At 49.0% G+C, this 20,205-nt stretch overlaps 1 protein-coding gene and 1 long non-coding RNA gene across 4 annotated transcripts in view; one reads left to right on the top strand and one right to left on the bottom strand.

Moving 5' to 3' along the window:
• NSUN7 (NOP2/Sun RNA methyltransferase family member 7) overlaps positions 1 to 20,205 on the top strand; it is a 1,257,082-nt gene that overhangs the window by 650,279 nt on the left and 586,598 nt on the right. The gene's annotated exons all lie outside the window — the stretch shown is intronic.
• On the bottom strand, positions 194 to 2,510 carry LOC146862872 (uncharacterized). The gene is made up of 3 exons (XR_014978519.1): positions 2,394 to 2,510; positions 1,246 to 2,010; positions 194 to 479 (listed from the first exon to the last, which is right to left on the bottom strand). It is a non-coding gene; the product is annotated as an uncharacterized LOC146862872 (long non-coding RNA).

The raw sequence follows: 20,205 nt of genomic DNA, 5'->3' as shown, positions 1-20,205 counted from the left end.
AACCTAAGGTGAACACACCCCATGTTCACACTGAAAATTTACACTTTTTTTGCGAAGAGTCTAGCTGTAGTTTTTGAACCCTAGCCCTGCCGGCACCTAGGGAAACCTAGCAAACCTATACATTTTTGAAAACTAGACACCCAGGGGAATCCAGGATGGGGTGACTTGACTGCCTCCCACCATGGTCTGTTACCCAGAATCCCTTGCAAACCTAAAAAATTGACAAAAAAAACACATTTTCCCCATATTTCTGTGATGGAAAGTTCTGGAATCTGCGTGGATCCACAAATTTCCACCCACTCCGCGTTCCCCAAAGTCCTACGAGAAAAATGGTACCTCACTTGTGCGGGTCGGCATAGTGCCCGCGACAGGAAACGGCGCAAAACGCAACGTGGTCACACCTCAATTTTGCAGTGAAAAATGACCCTTTTTTGGCAAAGTGACTAGCTGTAGTTTTTGAACCCTAGCCCTGCCGGCACCTAGGGAAACCTAGCAAACCTATACATTTTTGAAAACTAGACACCCAGGGGAATACAGGATGGGGTGACTTGACTGCCTCCCACCATGGTCTGTTACCCAGAATCCCTTGCAAACGTAAATAATTGACAAAAAAAACACATTTTCCCCATATTTCTGTGATGGAAAGTTCTGGAATCTGCGTGGATCCACAAATTTCCACCCACCCCGCGTTCCCCAAAGTCCTACGAGGAAAATGGTACCTCACTTGTGCGGGTCGACAAAGTGCCCGCGACAGGAAACGGCGCAAAACGCAACGTGGTCACACCTCAATTTTGCAGTGAAAAATGACCCTTTTTTGGCAAAGTGACTAGCTGTAGTTTTTTAACCCTAGCCCTGCCGGCACCTAGGGAAACCTAGCAAACCTATACATTTTTGAAAACTAGATACCCAGTGGAATACAGGATGGGGTGACTTGACTGCCTCCCACCATGGTCTGTTACCCAGAATCCCTTGCAAACGTAAAAAATTGACAAAAGAAACACATTTTCCCCATATTTCTGTGATGGAAAGTTCTGGAATCTGCGTGGATCCACAAATTTCCACCCACCCCGCCTTCCCCAAAGTCCTACGAGAAAAATGGTACCTCACTTGTGCGGGTCGGCATGGTGCCCGCGACAGGAAACGGCACAAAACGCAACGTGGTCACACCTCGATTTTGCAGTGAAAAATGACCCTTTTTTGGCAAAGTGACTAGCTGTAGTTTTTGAACCCTAGCCCTGCCGGCACCTAGGGAAACCTAGCAAACCTATACATTTTTGAAAACTAGACACCTAGGGGAATCCAGGATGGGGTGACTTGACTGCCTCCCACCATGGTCTGTTACCCAGAATCCCTTGCAAACGTAAAAAATTGAAAAAAAAACAAATTTTCCCCATATTTCTGTGATGGAAAGTTCTGGAATCTGCGTGGATCCACAAATTTCCACCCACCCCGCGTTCCCCAAAGTCCTACGAGAAAAATGGTACCTCACTTGTGCGGGTCGGCATAGTGCCCGCGACAGGAAACGGCGCAAAACGCAACGTGGTCACACCTCAATTTTGCAGTGAAAAATGACCCTTTTTTGGCAAAGTGACTAGCTGTAGTTTTTGAACCCTAGCCCTGCCGGCACCTAGGGAAACCTAGCAAACCTATACATTTTTTAAAACTAGACACCCAGGGGAATACAGGATGGGGTGACTTGACTGCCTCCCACCATGGTCTGTTACCCAGAATCCCTTGCAAACGTAAAAAATTGACAAAAAAAACACATTTTCCCCATATTTCTGTGATGGAAAGTTCTGGAATCTGCGTGGATCCACAAATTTCCACCCACCCCGCTTTCCCCAAAGTCCTACGAGAAAAATGGTACCTCACTTGTGCGGGTCGACAAAGTGCCCGCGACAGGAAACGGCGCAAAACACAACGTGGTCACACCTCAATTTTGCAGTGAAAAATGACCCTTTTTTGGCAAAGTGACTAGCTGTAGTTTTTTAACCCTAGCCCTGCCGGCACCTAGGGAAACCTAGCAAACCTATACATTTTTGAAAACTAGATACCCAGTGGAATACAGGATGGGGTGACTTGACTGCCTCCCACCATGGTCTGTTACCCAGAATCCCTTGCAAACGTAAAAAATTGACAAAAAAAACACATTTTCCCCATATTTCTGTGATGGAAAGTTCTGGAATCTGCGTGGATCCACAAATTTCCACCCACCCCGCGTTCCCCAAAGTCCTCCGAGAAAAATGGTACCTCACTTGTGCGGGTCGGCATAGTGCCCGCGACAGGAAACGGCGCAAAACGCAACATGGTCACACCTCAAGTTTGCAGTGAAAAATGACCCCTTTTTGGCAAAGTGAATAGCTGTAGTTTTTGAACCCTAGCCCTGCCGGCACCTAGGGAAACCTAGCAAACCTATACATTTTTGAAAACTAGACACCCAGGGGAATACAGGATGGGGTGACTTGACTGCCTCCCACCATGGTCTGTTACCCAGAATCCCTTGCAAACGTAAAAAATTGACAAAAAAACACATTTTCCCCATATTTCTGTGATGGAAAGTTCTGGAATCTGCGTAGATCCACAAATTTCCACCCACCCCGCGTTCCCCAAAGTCCTACGAGAAAATTGTTCCTCACTTGTGCGGGTCGGCATAGTACCCGCGACAGGAAACGGCGCAAAACGCAACGTGGTCACACCTCAATTTTGCAGTGAAAAATGACCCTTTTTTGGCAAAGTGACTAGCTGTAGTTTTTGAACCCTAGCCCTGCCGGCACCTAGGGAAACCTAGCAAACCTATACATTTTTAAAAACTAGACACCCAGGGGAATCCAGGATGGGGTGACTTGACTGCCTCCCACCATGGTCTGTTACCCAGAATCCCTTGCAAACGTAAAAAATTGACAAAAAAAACACATTTTCCCCATATTTCTGTGATAGAAAGTTCTGGGATCTGCGTGGATCCACAAATTTCCACCCACCCCGCGTTCCCCAAAGTCCTACGAGAAAAATGGTACCTCACTTGTGCGGGACGGCATAGTGCCCGCGACAGGAAACGGCGCAAAACGCAACGTGGTCACACCTCAATTTTGCAGTGAAAAATGACCCTTTTTTGGCAAAGTGACTAGCTGTAGTTTTTTAACCCTAGCCCTGCCGGCACCTAGGGAAACCTAGCAAACCTATACATTTTTGAAAACTAGACACCCAGGGGAATCCAGGATGGGGTGACTTGACTGCCTCCCACCATGGTCTGTTACCCAGAATCCCTTGCAAACGTAAAAAATTGACAAATAAAACACATTTTCCCCACATTTCTGTGATGGAAAGTTCTGGAATCTGTGTGGATCCACAAATTTCCACCCACCCCGCCTTCCCCAAAGTCTTTCCAGAAAAATGGTACCTCACTTGTGTGGGTCGGCCTAGTGCCCGCGACAGGAAACGGCGCAAAACGCAACGTGGTCACACCTCAATTTTGCAGTGAAAAATGACCCTTTTTTGGCAAAGTGACGAGCTGTCGTTTTTGAACCCTAGCCCTGCCGGCACCTAGGGAAACCTAGCAAACCTATACATTTTTGAAAACTAGACACCCAGGGGAATCCAGGATGGGGTGACTTGACTGCCTCCCACCATGGTCTGTTACCCAGAATCCCTTGCAAACGTAAAAAATTGACAAAAAAAACACATTTTCCCCACATTTCTGTGATGGAAAGTTCTGGAATCTGCGTAGATCCACAAATTTCCACCCACTCCACGTTCCACAAAGTCTTACGAGAAAAATGGTACCTCACTTGTGCGGGTCGGCATAGTGCCCGCGACAGGAAACGGTGCAAAACGCAACGTAGTCACACCTCAATTTTGCAGTGAAAAATGACCCTTTTTTGGCAAAGTGACGAGCCGTAGTTTTTGAACCCTAGCCCTACCGGCACCTAGGGAAACCTTGCAGACCTATACATTTTTGAAAACTAGACACCCAGGGGAATACAGGATGGGGTGACTTGACTGCCTCCCACCATGGTCTGTTACCCAGAATCCCTTGCAAACGTAAAAAATTTACAAAAAAAACACGTTTTCCCCACATTTCTGTGATGGAAAGTACTGGAATCTGCGTGGATCCTCAAATTTCCACCCACCCCAAGTTCCCCAAAGTCTTACGAGAAAAATGGTACCTCACTTGTGCGGGTCGGCATAGTGGCCGCGACAGGAAACGGCGCAAAACGCAACGTGGTCACACCTCAATTTTGCAGTGAAAAATGACCTTTTTTTGGTAAAGTGATGAGCTGTAGTTTTTGAACCCTAGCCCTGCCGGCACCTAGGGAAACCTAGCAAACCTATACATTTTTGACAACTAGACACCCAGGGGAATCCAGGATGGGGTGACTTCACTGCCTCCCACCATGGTCTGTTACCCAGAATCCCTTGCAAACGTAATAAATTGATTAAAAAAAACACATTTTCCCCACATTTCTGTGATGGAAAGTTCTGGAATCTGCGTGGATCCACAAATTTCCACCCACCCCGCGTTCCCCAAAGTCCTACGAGAAAAATGGTACCTCACTTGTGCGGGTCGTCATAGTGCCCGCGACAGGAAACGGCGCAAAACGCAAGGTGGTCACACCTCAATTTTGCAGTGAAAAATGACCCTTTTTTGGCAAAGTGACGAGTTGCAGTTTTTGAACCCTAGCTCTGCCGGCACCTAGGGAAACTTACCAAACCCACGCATTTCTCAAAACTAGACACCCGGCGGCTTCCAGGGAGGTATGGCTTGCGTGGATCCCCCAACGTTTCCTTACCCAGAATCCCCTGCAAACCTCAATTTTAGCTGAAAAAAATCACTTTTTTCACACATTTTGGGGTGGGAAAGTTGTGGCATCACCGGGCTCACACAAATTTACCACCACCCAGCGTTTCCCCAGGTCTCCCGGTAAAAATGGTGCCTCACTTGTGTGGGAGGCCCAAGTACCCGCGGCAGGCAAGGGCCCAAAACGTAGTGAGGTGACATCAAAATGGCCTATCGCGAAACCACCTGGTTTTGCAAGGGGGGTCACTTTGGTTTTTGACCCGTTGCTCGGCGGCCATCTAGGGAAACCTACCAAACCCACACATTTCTGAAAATTAGACACTCGGTGGCTTCCAGGGAGGTATGGCTTGTGTGGATCCCCCGACGTTTCCTTACCCAGAATCCCCTGCAAACCTCAATTTTAGCTGAAAAAAATCACTTTTTTCACACATTTTAGGGTGGGAAAGTCGTGGCATCACCGGGCTCACACAAATTTACCACCACCCAGCGTTCCCCCAGGTCTCCCGGTAAAAATGGTGCCTCACTTGTGTGGGAGGCCCAAGTACCCGCGGCAGGCAAGGGCCCAAAACGTAGTGAGGTGACATCAAAATGGCCTATCGCAAAACCACCTGGATTTGCAAGAGGGGTCACTTTGGTTTTTGACCCGGTGCTCGGCGGCCATCTAGGGAAACCTACCAAACCCACACATTTCTGAAAACTAGACACCCGGCGGCTTCCAGGGAGGTATGGCTTGCGTGGATCCTCGTGGGTTCAGTAGAAACTGAACCATTGACTCACAGCTCGTGAGCTGTAAAGCCACGACAAGGCACCAACCTCTTTACAGGCCATTCATACACCTTTCATACGTGTGAGACATACAAAACCATTCACACCGCCAGCCGCGAGCCCATCACATAACAAAACTCACACCAGCACACAGCGCCATTCAAGGGCCCATCACTTTCACACGCCCACAATCCAGACACAGCAACTACACATGCTGATGGATTGCGTGGAGTGGCACTCAGCTAGCAGTGTGTGTAGTGACCAGCAGAAAGTCACTACTCACACACAGCCAGCCAAGCTCCAGTCCACACACACCGCTAGCAGAGCGCCAGTCCACACACACCGCTATCCGAGCGCCAGTCCACGCACACCGCTAGCCAAGCGCCAGTCCAGGCACACCGCCAGCCAAGCGCCAGTCCAGGCACACCGCCAGCCAATCGCCAGTCCAGGCACACCGGCAGCCAATCGCCATTCCACGCACACCGCCAGCCAAGCTCCAGTCCACCGACACCTCCAGCCAAGCACCAGTCCGCACACACCACCAGTCCACGCACACCGCCAGCCAAGTACCAGTCCAAGCACACCGCCAGCCAAGCACCATTCCACGCACACCGCCTGCCAAGCTCCAGTCCACGCACACCACCAGCCAAGCTGTGCGCGATCGTGGAGCAGGAATGCCCTATATTGAGACATCAGGGGAGAGGAAATACTCTTTCCTCTCCCCCGATGCCTCAATACTAAAGAAATCACCCCCGCGGCCCCCACCGGACAAGCACACGTACCTCTGCTCCCTTGGACGCCCTGGAAGAAATGGATTCCAGCGCGTCCAACGCTTCCTGACGACGTCGGCGCGCGCTGTGCGCGCTGACATCATGGGGAAGCGTGGGGGGGCTCGGGGGTGGCAGCGGAAGCTCTTCCGCTGCCATCCCCCTCTGTGGGGGCACGATCGATGCCCCAGGGGGGGAGCGCCAGCTCTTCCCCCGGGGGCTGTGCTCATGACGGAGCGGTTCCGTCATGAGCACAGCCCAACCGATGCTCATGACGGAACCGTTCCGTCATGAGCATCGAAGGGGTTAAATATTGAATAACTTATTGACGTGCATTTTCAATAGTAAAATAGTGTTGTCTGATGTCATTGAGCGGTTGTGCCAAGATTGATTTTTATGGTTATATCCTCACAACGCTAGTGGGTCTAACATTTTGCTAATTCACCCCTCATGTTGTGTTAGGCACATGGGATTATAGTTTGTTTCTAGGGATTAGGGCTTGATGGTGCGTAGACCTTTCAAGGTGCCTCCAGCACAGAGGGGGTTCAGGGTACCTTTGGGAGTTACCTGACTTGAAAAGCTTTTCTTTAGCGTTCAGCCCAGTTGGTGGTGATGCCCCTTGCAGAGTATCACCAGAAGCATTTCCACCTGCCATCTGATTATTTATAAATATATTTACTCCAGTATTCGAGCTTTCATAGATTCACATGCTTGAGTAATTCCCCGTCATCGAGATGGGAGTGCCTGGTCTATAAAAATAGCAATGCAAAGCCATTACAAACTAGAAACCAGGCCTAGGCCCATTCCAGTTTTGTAACATATCCACCTCTTTTTTGTAAAAAAAACCAAATAAAATCAACAACCAATCAGATCAGCCTCACCCCTTAGAACCTTCCTGAGAGAACCTCTGACCTTCAGATTTTCTACCACACGTTGTACAAAGTAGTCTCCACTGAGCTCTGCTCAGTTTATTTCTTATTACTACTTTTGAGAGAATTCTTCAGTACATTTTACAACAGATTACTCTAGTTTTTTGGGCTGCCCCCCTTTCATCATGACAGACAAGGAGAAAAAAGGCCTTTATAGAGCTTGTGCCACTGTGGAAATCGAAAATAATTGCTGTTAGCATGAGCTGAAGCCATCTTGGTTGTGGCATCCATTTTGTTAGCCATGTAATTCTACCGTCTTCACTGTTGCTTGCCTTTCTATTCTGCTTGAGTCATCAGCTTTAGTTAACTCCTTCTATTCTAAGCTCAAGCAATGTATAAGATCTGTAAGGCCTGTAGCTGCTAGAATGCACCTGTTAGAAAATGTGACTGTCCATCACGTCTTACTAATGTAAGCAGTCCTGTTTCCCCTCCCACTTTGCTGACTAAGTGATTTCCCATTTGCCCATGTTTGTCGGTAGTTATTCTTGTGTATTCCTGTACCTTCTTTTTTGTAACTACATGCTTACCAGTGCAGAAAACTCTGTATATAAGCACCGTGGTCTGTGTATTCAAGTCACTACCTCCTGGAACACTTGAGGGATCTGTGGAAGTCTTCCCGGACCACATGATTCCTGGTACATCTTGATATCAGCTGCAACCCCGGAAGAAAGACACTTCGTTGCTGAAAAAGACTGTTTGAACCACGGTCCTGGGTTAGTGAAAGTCTGAGTAGCAAAGGGGGGGACTGTTTTAGTGATACTCATCTCAACCTCAGTGAAGAAACCAACGGCTGGCCAGGACCTTGGGGCCCCATCTGCTTTGTTGTTCAATGTTGAGATGAACATGCCTACGGAGAAGAAATCAACTGCTGCAAGAGTCTGTGATCAAAAGACTATGTTCATTATTGGACTCACTTCGATTATTGTTTTGATCGCTGTAATAACATGGGTTGTAGAGGGAGTAGCTCCTGCTTGAAATCTACTGACTGCTACTAATCCTGTCCCCATTGAACCCCACTACTTCACTCTTCCTTATCATAAGAAAAAGCACCGAATGTCCTATCTCAACAATACGTTCATTCAGATGTTGCATCACACCCACAATGCTACGAACAGTACCAACTGTTGGGTGTGTGGACTGATGCCAGCTCATCAGAAAAAGGGAGTAACGCCTTTTATTCCTTTGCCGTTTTCACACAATGGCTCTTGCAGGGCCTGGTTTGTGCTGCTGTGGGCTACTCATGTTGCTAACATTACTGACGTTGGTGTAGGAAGACTTAATGCCCAACTAAACAGAGCCTGTTACCCTGATGAAGAAGGATATCCACAAGCTAAAGGAACTCTATGGGAAATGGAAGAGTATCGCCAAGGAAATTCCTCCACACACTATGTTTTCCCTAACACTCGAACTGCCACGGGTAATGGACCTCCTATTATAGCTGATACTAGAGCTCGAGCAGACCTTTGTGTGAACAGTATTGGCAGTATTCCTGTGGGGAAAAGTGATTGTACTCTGGTGTTAAATATTACTGGAGCGAACAATAGCAGTTTTTTGTCATCACACAACACCTATTTTATTTGTGGGAATAAGGGTTACTATCATTTACCCATTGGTTGGTCAGGAACATGCTTTGTGTCCTTTTTGCTACCACCTGTGTTTTTGGCTCCTGTTTCCTACCACAAAGAATATAAACTGTGCAATTACATTTCTAAAAACCGATTCAAAAGGACAATAAATCATGATGAGGTAGATCAAACTGATACTGCATTGCAGCAATATGTTGACTGTTCTTCTTTGTTGGTGCGGCCTTAAACAGCAGAAAGATAAGGCGCTTGACACGTGTTGTAGAGGCTGTAACCAATTAGACAGCTATGGCCCTTGGGATTATCATGGAAGAACTGCAAATTGCAAGAATTGTGGCGCTCCAAAACAGGATGGTCTTCAACGTGGATCTGGCAACCGTGGTGGAGCATGCCGCATCATCGGGAGCATTTGTTGTGTCTACATCCCTGACCACGCCCCTTCAGTTTTTGAAGCAATTTCTAAGCTGCACAAAATAGCCACTGAAATCCATCAGGATTCAGGAACATGGACTTTGACTGTTTACTGATTGGGGCTGGAAGTTATTGTCAGCTCAATGTATATTTTTTGCGATACTTTTTTTCCTGCTGCTTATGTATCCAATGTGGCCCAATGCTCTGTTCCCTTTGTGCTTCCACCTGTACCTCATGTATACCAGCTAAACGAAATGTCACAAATGTAAATGCTCGCTTGGCAAAGGACCAAGAAATTGCTGAATTAAGGCAGATAGATGTGCACAATGTTTTCCGTACTCCCTCAAAAGTATAGGAGGATGTATTCAGCATATGCTAAAAGGGCCGTCTGTGGACATTGAAAATAATTGCTGTTAGCATGAGCTGAAGCCATCTTGGTTGTGGCATTCATTTTGTTAGCCATGTGATTCCTCCGAATTCACTGTTGCTTGCCTTTCTATTCTGCTTGAGTCATCAGCTTTAGTTAAGTCCTGCTATTCTAAGTTCAAGCAATGTATGATCTCAGAAAGGCCTGTAGCTGCTAGAATGCACCTGTTTGAAAATGTAACTGTCCATCATGTCTTACTGATGTAAACAGTCCTGTTTCCCCTCCCACTTTGGTGACTAAGTGATTTCCCATTTGCTCATGTTTGTCGGTAGTTATTCTTGTGTAGGCCTGTACCTCCTATTTGTAACTACATGCTTACCAGTGCAGAAAACTCTGTATATAAGCACCATGGTCTGTGTATTCAAGTCACTACCTCCTGGAACACTTGAGGGTGTTGTATGGAAGTGAGCTCACTCATAAGTGAATAAACTTCTTCTTTGAATTCCATCTTCCGTGCCAATCTGTATTTTGTTGGTCTAAGGGCTCGTGGACAGGTAAGGGTGAACCCCTGCACCGGTGGGCCCCTTAAAAAGCTCATTTCCACACCACCTGCTCTAAAAAGAGGCTTTATGTGGATGACCCTCATGAAGATTGCATATATTGCCTGTATCCAGACCACAAGGCCAAAGACTGCAAGGTATGTCGTACCCTTTTTACGAAAACCCTGAGGGACTGTGAGGGGCGTCTCCTTAACTGGCTCCAAAAGCTAAAATCCAGAAGAGATTCAGTCTCTAGTGATGATAGTGATGAGGCCTAATCTGCTGCATCTTCTAGTAGATCTGAGAAAAGAAGGAGATCTGACCCTGCTTCTTCTGAGGAGCGCCCTCAAAAAGCCTCTAAAAAGACCTCTCATTTTTCTGACAGGCGCTGTCCATCTAAATCTCCTCACCGAGGTGTAAAGGAGAGGAAGGGACTTACAACAGGAGACAGTCGTGTGAGGAAGTCGAGCTCTGTTCCTCCTCCTTCCCCTCCTGAGGGAAGAAAGGTGATCAAAAAAACCCTCCTCTGTTCCTTTCGAGGAGCGACAGGAGAAAAAGTCTCCATCGTTGACGAAGCTGTCGACGACACTGTCAACAAAGAAACTGTCATTGACATCGTCGACACGAAGTGAGAATGACCAGTCTCTTAAACTTTCATCTATTCCAACAACTGGATCGTCGCAGAGAGCTTTGGCGGCATCGACAAAGACAGTCCCAACTCCATCGACGGCCGAGGCGACAACGGCAGTGACGACGAAGCTGTTGACGGTGACAGCAACGACGAAGACGATGACGGCAACTAAGACGACGATGGTGACGACTACGACAGCATTGACGACGACGGCAGTGTCGACAACGACACCACCGTCGACAATGATTGTGACGTCGACAGTATCAACAGCAGCGCTGTCGATGACAATATCTACATCGTCGACGACATCGTCGATGGGGGATAAAAAATTCTACAGGAAAGGAGAGAAAGCGCCAGGGGACCCCTGAAGTCACTTCTCCTAGCAATGTGACCCCATTATTACCCTCTCACCTCCTGGAAGAAGAGGACTCAGATGATGACGGTCCTTTCGGATATGCCCATAGCCCTTCTGAACTGCACGTTGGGTGCCATGAGGAAGATTCTGAAGAGGGATAAGAAGAGGAAGAGGGTTATGATCCTCCCCAGGACTATTATGGAGGATATCAACAGGCGATGGTCTGTATGCCGTCCTCCTTGATTTCGGACTTGCAGTTTATGCTATCAGACTTTAAACTGAGGTTTCCAGCATCGGCTGCAGCTCCGAAACTGGGCTCAGTTCCCATTGGACTACCCTCGGTGCCTTCCACCCCCCGGGTACCACCACTGCAGCTGCAAATAATAGACGATCTCCTATTATCCAACAAGATACTTCGGATGATGACCAAGGGGATACGGATCTTCCAGACCCGCATGGTGAGTGGGATGATTATATTATCCCTACTCCTTCTACTTCACCGGTCCCTGTGGATTCTCGTCCGGGGGACATTGGTGGTTTCCACAATCTGCTGGAAAGGGCGGCCAATAGGTTTGATCTACCTATGTCTTCGGCTCAGACAGACTGTTTCCTATATGATTTTAAGGAGCCCTATAAAAAGACTGTGAGGACCATCCCTATTGTGAATCATGTTTGGAAAGAGGGTCTTAAAGTCCTGAAGACCCCAGCTACAGTGGTCCCAGTGCTTCCTCAATTGGATAAAAAATATAAAGCACCAGAGGATAGCCCGGCTTGCTTAGTGAGTCAGCCGAAAATGGACTCAGGCAGCACAGCGGAATTCTAAAAATCCGGCAGCTCCTCTTACGACACCTCCGGACAAGGAAGGCAGACGTCTGGACAATGCGGGCAAAAGATTCTCCTCTTTGTTAGGCCTCCTAGTCAAACAGCTAACGCTTTAGCGATTCTGGGCCACTACGACCGCCAGATGTGGTGTGATCTTTCTCCTTACCTTAATCAAGTACCTGTGGACAGTAAAACAGAAGCAAAAAAGATCCTCCTGGAGTGAGAGAGGGCCTCCTCTGAAGTTATTGATTGTGAAATAGATGTTGCCACAACCGCTTTTCATTCCTTGGCGGGAGCAACGGTCCTACGCCGCCAGGGTTGGCTTTGAGCTACCGCCTTTAGACCAGAGGTCCAGAACAAAATCTTAGACCTTCCATTTGATGGAGAGGCGCTCTTCGGTAAACATGTGGATGATGCTCTCCAGACATAAAACAGGACACAGACATGGCGACATTGCTGGGAACGCTTCAATATAGTAAGGTTCCCTTTCGAGGAGCGAGAGGTAGAGAGCTTCCTTCATATAGAGGAGGGTACCAGCAAAATAGGTACTCCTCTAACACACCTGCCTCTCAGTCTTACCTTCCGCAATATGATCAGAGACAAGGTAAGTCAGCGGCCTATTCGGAATCGCCCCTAGAGGCAGAGCAGGACGTCAGGGGAAGGATTCTTCAAAACGTCAATAGTGGCTTGCAGGCTCTTACTACTGTTCCGACCCCTCATCGAACACCTGTAGGGGGCAGAATTTCTCTATACTTCCAAAATTAGCAGCAAATAACATCAGATCGTTGGGTGCTCTGTATGGTTCAATTTGGCCTCACATTGGAGTTTGTTCATCCTCCACTAAACACCCCTTCTCGCGCCCACTCAGCAAAACATCTTCATCTCCTGCGCCTAGAAGTCCAACAAATGTTGCTAAAAGGGGCAATAGAACCAGTCCCTTTCTCCCAAAGAGGAAAGGGTTTCTACTCTCAGTTCTTTCTGGTTCGAAAGACTGTCAAAAAATGGCACCCGTTCCTAGATCTCAGGGAGCTCAATACCTATCTCATAAAGCAGTCGTTAAGAATGATCTCCTTACAGGACATACTTCGACTTCTAAATTCAGGAGATTTCATGGCCACGTTGGACCTAGAGGACGCATATTTTCACTTCCCCATTCATCCATCGCACAGGAAGTTCCTTCGCTTTACAGTAGCCGAGAGCCACTTATAATTCAAGGTCCTCCCTTTCGGCCTCTGGTCGGCCCCAAGAATCTTAACGAAAATTCTGGCTCTGATAGCAGCTTTCCTCAGGTGCCAAAAACACCAGGTGTTCCCTTACCTGGACAACTGGTTGCTAAAAGCCCACTCCAAAACCTCAGCCAGGGATTCAGTGGCGGCCTGTACAAAGTTGTTTGAGAGTCTAGGTTTCACCCTCAACAGGGATAAGTTAAACTTGCATCCGTCCGAGAACGTCATTTTTCTAGGAGCCATGTTAGACACATCCCTGAACAGGGCATTTCCGTCACTCGAAAGGCAAACCAAACTGATGTCTATGGGCCTCCTACTCATAAAAAGAAGATCACTTTCAGTTTGCCTCTACAAGTCCCTTCTGGGATCCATTTCATCCTGCATTCTTCTAATACCCAATTGCAGGCTGCAAATGTGTCTTCTCCAGGAGCAACTGGACTTACAGTGGCATCAGGTGCAAGGATCTTTCGAGGACATAATAACGTTCACTACACCAATGAGAAAAGCCGCCTTATGGTGGATTCACAAGGAGAACATTTCCATGAGTCTCTCCTTGGTCACCCCGGCTTCTCAGATAATCACAGCAGATGCATCCCTGGAGGGTTGGGGAGACGTCTTACAGGACCTCCAGATAAGTGGTCGATGGCAAACAGCATCATCGCCTTTTACACATCAATCTGCTAGAACTCAGAGCATTTCGCCTAGCCCTATGGGTGTTTCTCCCGAGAATAAAAAATTCATCGGTTCTGATAAGAACAGACAATACCACGGCCATGCATTATGTCAACAAACAGGGCGGCACAAGATCCCGTCTGTTGTTTGTGGAAGCTCAGTGTATCTGGGAATGGACGATCCTTCTTGGGGTATCTCTGAAAGCGGAGCCTCTTCCAGGGAATCTCAACAGGGCAGATACGCTATGCAGGTTGAAGTCAGTCTGCCACGAGTGGGAGCGGTAGCAGAGGACACTACTCGACGTCTTCAGACTGTGGGGCAAATCGTCTGTAGATCTTTTTGCGACACCGGACAACAAAAAATGCCAGTACTTCGCAAGCTGGCATCACCATCCGGGATCCTGGGGGAGTGCGTTTTTGATGGCATGGTCAGACGCACTTGTCTACGTTTTTCCCCCATTCCTCTTCTCCCGAGGCTTCTCAGGAAATTAAAGAGGGAACCCTGCAAAGTGATTCTCATAGCGCCCACCTTGCCTCTCCAGTTCTAGTACACAGAGCTTCTCCTTCTGTCAGTTCAGCATCCGATTCCTTTGGATCCTATTCCGTCATTACTGACGATGTCCCAGGGCCAGATACTGCATCCGGATCCCAAATCCCTGCAATTATCAGCATGGCTCCTGAGCACAGAGAGTTTCTCAGCCTAAAGCTGTCTGCAGAATGTAGAGAAATCCTTTCCCAAGCTTGTGCTCAGAGTACAAACAAGACATACCGCATGAAGTGGAAAACATTCCGTCACTGGTGCCAAGAATCTGGAGTGCATCCATTCTCTTCTACGGCTCATGAAATCCTGCCTTACATCCTGCCTCTGGCAAAAGCGGGCCTGGCTCACGCGTCCCTTAAGGTTTACCTAGTGGCCATCTCTCGCTACAGGAGAACAACTTCAGGCTCTTCTCTTTGGTCAGCAAGAATAATTAAACAATTTATGAAGGGGATTTTTCGAGTCTTCCCTCCGATTAAGCCTCCTCCACTACTGTGGCACCTTAACATGGTCTTGGCTCAGCTCATGAAGCATCCCTTCGATCCATAGGGCGGACTTGAAAGTCCTGTCGTGGAAGGTGGATCTTCTTTTGGCTCTTACTTCGGCAAGAAGGGTTAGCGAATTGGTGAGTGTAATCATTCAGGACAAGGGGTCAAAATTCAGGACAGGAGGTCAAAATTCAGGACACAAATTTGTGACAACAGGTATGCTTTGCATACACATCAGTGGATGTCATGCAATAGTGTATACATAAATAGGCAAGGAACATAAGTACAAGTCACTTCTCCTACCCTGTCACCGCTCCTTTGTCATTTCCCCTACCCGTTCACTGCTCCTGCCCGTTCACTGCTCCTGCCCGTTCACTGCTCCTGCCCGTTCACTGCTCCTACCCGTTCACTGCTCATACTCATGCCTAATCACTGCTCCTGCCCCGTCACTTCTCTTGCCCCATCACTTCTCCTGCCCCGTTACCGCTCCTCCCCGTTCACTGCTCCTGCCCTTTCACTCTCCTGTCCAGTCAGTACTCCAGCTCATGCTCGATCACCACTCCTGCCTTGTCACTTCCCCAGCCCCTCACTTCCCCTGCCCCACACTTCTCCTGCCCCTTCACTTCTCCTGCCCCGTCACTTCTGCTGCCTCGTCACTTCTGCTGCCCCGTCCACTTCTCCTTCCCAGTTCACTGCTCCTGTCCGTTCACCGCTCCTGTCCGTTCACCGCTCCTGTAGGTTCACCACTCCTGTCCTGTTCACTGCTCCTGCCCCATTCACTGCTCCTGTCCTGCCACCGCTCCCGCCCAGTTACTGCTCCTGCTCATGCCTAATCACCGCTCCTGCCTCGTCACTTCTCCTGCTTCGTCACCTCTCCTGATCCGTCACCTCTCCTGCTCGTCACCTCTCCTGCCCCGTCACCTCTCCTGCCCCATCACTTCTCCTGCCCATCACGTTACCTGCCCATCTCTTCTCCTGCCCGTCACTTCTCCTGCCCGTCACCTCTCCTGCCGAGTCACTTTTCCTGACCCATCACTTTTTATGCCCTGTCACCACTCATGCCCAATCACTTCTCCTGTCCCATCACTTCTCCTGCCCCATTCACTGCTCTTATCCGTTCACTGCTCCTGTCCATTCACTGTTCCTGCACGGTTACTGCTCCTGCTCATGCCTAATCACCGCTCCTGCCCGTCACTTCTCCTGCTCCGTCACTTCTCCTGCCTGGTCACCTCTCCTGCCCCATCACCTCTCCTTTCCTGTCGCCTCTCCTGTCCTGTCACTGCTCTTGCCCCGTCACCTCTCCTGCCCTGTCACTTCTCCTGCGCTCCTGTCCGTTCACCGCTCCTGTCCGTTCACTGCTCCTGTCCGTTCACCGCTCGACTGCTCCTGCCCGGTCACAGCTCCTGCCCGGTCACTGCTCCTGCTCATGCCTAATCACCTCTCCTGCCCGTCACCTCTCCTGCCCCATCACCACTCCTGCCCATCACTGCTCCTGCCTAATCAGCTGTCCTGTCCGGTCACCTCACCAGCCCCATCACCTCTCCATCCCTGCCGCCTCTCCTTCCCTCTTGCTTCTCCTTCCCTGTCACTTCTCCTGCCCCGTCACTTCTCCTGCCCTGTCCCTTCTCCAGTCCCATCACTTCTCCTGCCTTGTCACCTCTTCTGCCCCATCACCTCATCTGCCCCGTCACTTCTCCTGCCCCATCACGTCACCTGCCTGTCACTTCTCCTGCCCGTCACTTCTCCTGCCTGTCACTTCTGACCGGTCACCTCTCCTGCCCCGTCGCATCTCCTTTCCTGTAGCCTCTCCTGTCCCATTACTGCTCCTGCCCCGTCACTTTTCCTGCCCCGTCACTTTTTCTGCCCCGTTCACCGCTCCTGCCCATTCACTGCTCCTGAACTGTCAGCACTCCTGCTCATGCCCGATCACTTCTCCTGTCCCATCACTTCTCCTGTCCCATCACTTCTCCAACCCCGTTCACTGCTCCTGTCTGTTCACTGCTCCTGTCTGTTCACTGCTCCTGTCTGTTTACTGCTCCTGCACGGTTACTGCTCCTGCTCATACCTAATCACCGCTCGTGCCTGTCACTTCTCCTGCCCCTTCACTTCTCCTGCCCTTTCACCTCTCTTGCCCCATCACCTCTCCTTTCCTGTCTCTTCTCCTGTCCCGTCACTGCTCCTACCCCATCACCTCTCCTGCCCTGTCACTTCTCCTGCCCGGTCACCTCTCCTGCCCCATCACCTCTCCTTTCCTGTTGCCTCTCCTGTCCTGTCACTGCTCCTGCCCCGACACCTCTCCTGCCCCGTCACCTCTCCTGCCCCGTCACCTCTCCTGCCCCGTCACCTCTCCTGCCCCGTCACCTCTCCTGCCCCGTCACCTCTCCTGCCCCGTCACTTATCCTGCGCAGTCACCTCTCCTGCCCGGTCACCTCTCCTGCCCCATCACCTCTCCTTTCCTGTCGCCTCTTCTGTCCCGTCACTTCTCCTGCCCCATCACTTCTCCTGCCCAGTCACCTCTCCTGCCCCATCACCTCTCCTTTCCTGTCTCCTCTCCTGTCCCGTCACTGCTCCTGCCCCGTCACCTCTCCTGCCCTGTAACTTCTCCTGCCCGGTCACCTCTCCTGCCCCATCACCTCTCCTGCCCCGTCACCTCTCCTGCCCCGTCACCTCTCCTGCCCCGTCACTTATCCTGCGCAGTCACCTCTCCTGCCCGGTCACCTCTCCTGCCCCATCACCTCTCCTTTCCTGTCGCCTCTTCTGTCCCGTCACTTTTCCTGCCCCATCACTTCTCCTGCCCAGTCACCTCTCCTGCCCCATCACCTCTCCTTTCCTGTCTCCTCTGCTGTCCTGTCACTGCTCCTGCCCCGACACCTCTCCTGCCCCGTCACCTCTCCTGCCCCGTCACCTCTCCTGCCCCGTCACCTCTCCTGCCCCGTCACCTCTCCTGCCCCGTCACCTCTCCTGCCCCGTCACTTATCCTGCGCAGTCACCTCTCCTGCCCGGTCACCTCTCCTGCCCCATCACCTCTCCTTTCCTGTCGCCTCTTCTGTCCCGTCACTTCTCCTGCCCCATCACTTCTCCTGCCCAGTCACCTCTCCTGCCCCATCACCTCTCCTTTCCTGTCTCCTCTCCTGTCCCGTCACTGCTCCTGCCCCGTCACCTCTTCTGCCCTGTAACTTCTCCTGCCCGGTCACCTCTCCTGCCCCATCACCTCTCCTTTCCTGTTGCCTCTCCTGTCCTGTCACCTCTCCTGCCCCGTCACCTCTCCTGCCCAGTCACCTCTCCTGCCCTGTCACTTCTCCTGCCCCATCACTTATCCTGCCCCGTCACCTCTCCTGCCCCATCACCTCTCCTTTCCTGTTGCCTCTTCTGTCCCATCACTGCTCCTGCCCTGTTCACACTGTGTACAACATAGACAAATTACACAAGGGGGCAAGTTCCCCACAGTACTCTGTTTGGGGAAAGCTACTCTGTAATCACTAACTATGATCTCACAGGCACATGATATGCTAAAGGCAGACAGCAGGCGCATTGTCATTCGAAAGGGGATAACCGGCCTCAGTCGGAATGACAATGGGCCTCTCCACAGTCTGTGAGAGCTCAGGAAGGGGCTGCTGCAGCCTCTAGAGTTCAACAGAGAAGTGCGAGCTGGCCCCTGAGAACTTAATCTCTCTGGGCTTCTCGCAGGGAACGCTGTAAATAATGTCCAAAATTACGGACAAAAGGTGTCCGTAAAAGGAGTGATTACGGACAACGGACATCACACCAAAATGACGGACGGTTGGTCACCCTATTGCCAGTTCTATCCAGTATTGTTATCAATTAGCTGGGAAACCCATACAGGGTAAAGTCCGTGCTCACTCCACGAGGGCAGTATCTTCCTCGACAGCCCTATTTGCTGGGGTATCTATCCGGGACATCTGCAGAGCAGCCACCTGGAAGAGTATCCATACCTTTAACAGACATTACTGCTTGGATTCTTCAACGCAGTGACACTGCAGTGGGACAAGCAGTCCTAAGGAACCTGTTTCAGTAGCGGTGAGCTTTCCCTCTCATCCCTCCTCCCTTTCTATTGTAGCTTTCGCATTTTGTTTGATAAATGTACTGTTTCTGATTATATTCTGTGGGATTGTAAACTTTGATGAAGCTTCTTGTTGTTTCTCTACTTCTTTAAGTTTTTTCTGTTGGGTTACACTTTATATAGTCGTGATATTTTATGAAGTCTAAAATGAGAAAATGTTCTATTTCTCTATTCTTCTGTGCATTGTTTATGGTTGTTCAATATAATAACAACAAAAAATGTGCTCGTTATAGCTAGCTTCTCTGATTCAAGCATGTGAATCTATGAAAGTTCCAATACTGGAGAAAGAAAACAAGTTACTTACCTGTAACTTTAGTTCTCCAGTATTAGAAACTTTCATAGATTCCCATGCGACCCACCCTCCTGCCCTGGGAAAGTCCAACCTTCGGCATGTTCTTGGTTACCCCATGGCACTACTGCTACGAAAATCTGAATGTCTGAGGTTCTCTCAGGAAGGTTCTAAGGGGTGAGGCTGATCTGATTGGTTGTTGATTTTATTTGGTCTCTTTTACAAAAAGATGTGGATATGTTACAAAACTGGAATGGGCCTAGGCCTGGTTTCTAGCTTGTAATGGCTTTGCATTGCTATCTTTATATACCAGGGACTCCCATCTTGACGATGGGGAATCCTCATCAATAGTCACAAGCACATGAATATTCCCGCACATGCACGAGGACCCCAGAAAAACATATACACATATATGTTAAAACATATATGAAGCTCTCTCTCTCTCTCTCCATATATATATATATATATATATATATATATATATATATATATAGATAGATATATACAATGGTGACAATACATATCCGGTTGCTAGACATTTTGGTGAGAGTCATTCCAAAAAATCAATGGAGCTTAAATACTTTGTTGTGGACTCGGTTCCTCTACTAAGAAGAGGTGGTGACTGTGAGGCTATGTTATGCAAATTGGAGACAAAATACATTCTGGAGCTGGATTGTAAGACTCCGAATGGTTTGAACTCCAGTGAGGATTTCTTTACATACTTATGAAGTTAAGGGTTTGTTCAAACTGCCTTAAATTTTGTCGCTGCCTCATCATTACTTGTTTTTAATCATTCAAGGTTTTAAATTTTGCACGAATTTGCACACGTGAATCCTATGGGTTCATTTGGTGATACTTTATTTTACACAATGCACTTTATTGTAGACAAAGAGTGATTAATTTTTATGCCCACTGGGGCTGTATTATGGAGTATTTGTATTTGTCTAA

Source organism: Triturus cristatus, chromosome 2_2 (assembly GCF_964204655.1).
Source record: "Triturus cristatus chromosome 2_2, aTriCri1.1, whole genome shotgun sequence".
NCBI lineage: Eukaryota > Metazoa > Chordata > Amphibia > Caudata > Salamandridae > Triturus > Triturus cristatus.
Note: the sequence above shows the minus strand (reverse complement) of the source record. Positions and strands in the feature narration are given on the sequence as shown.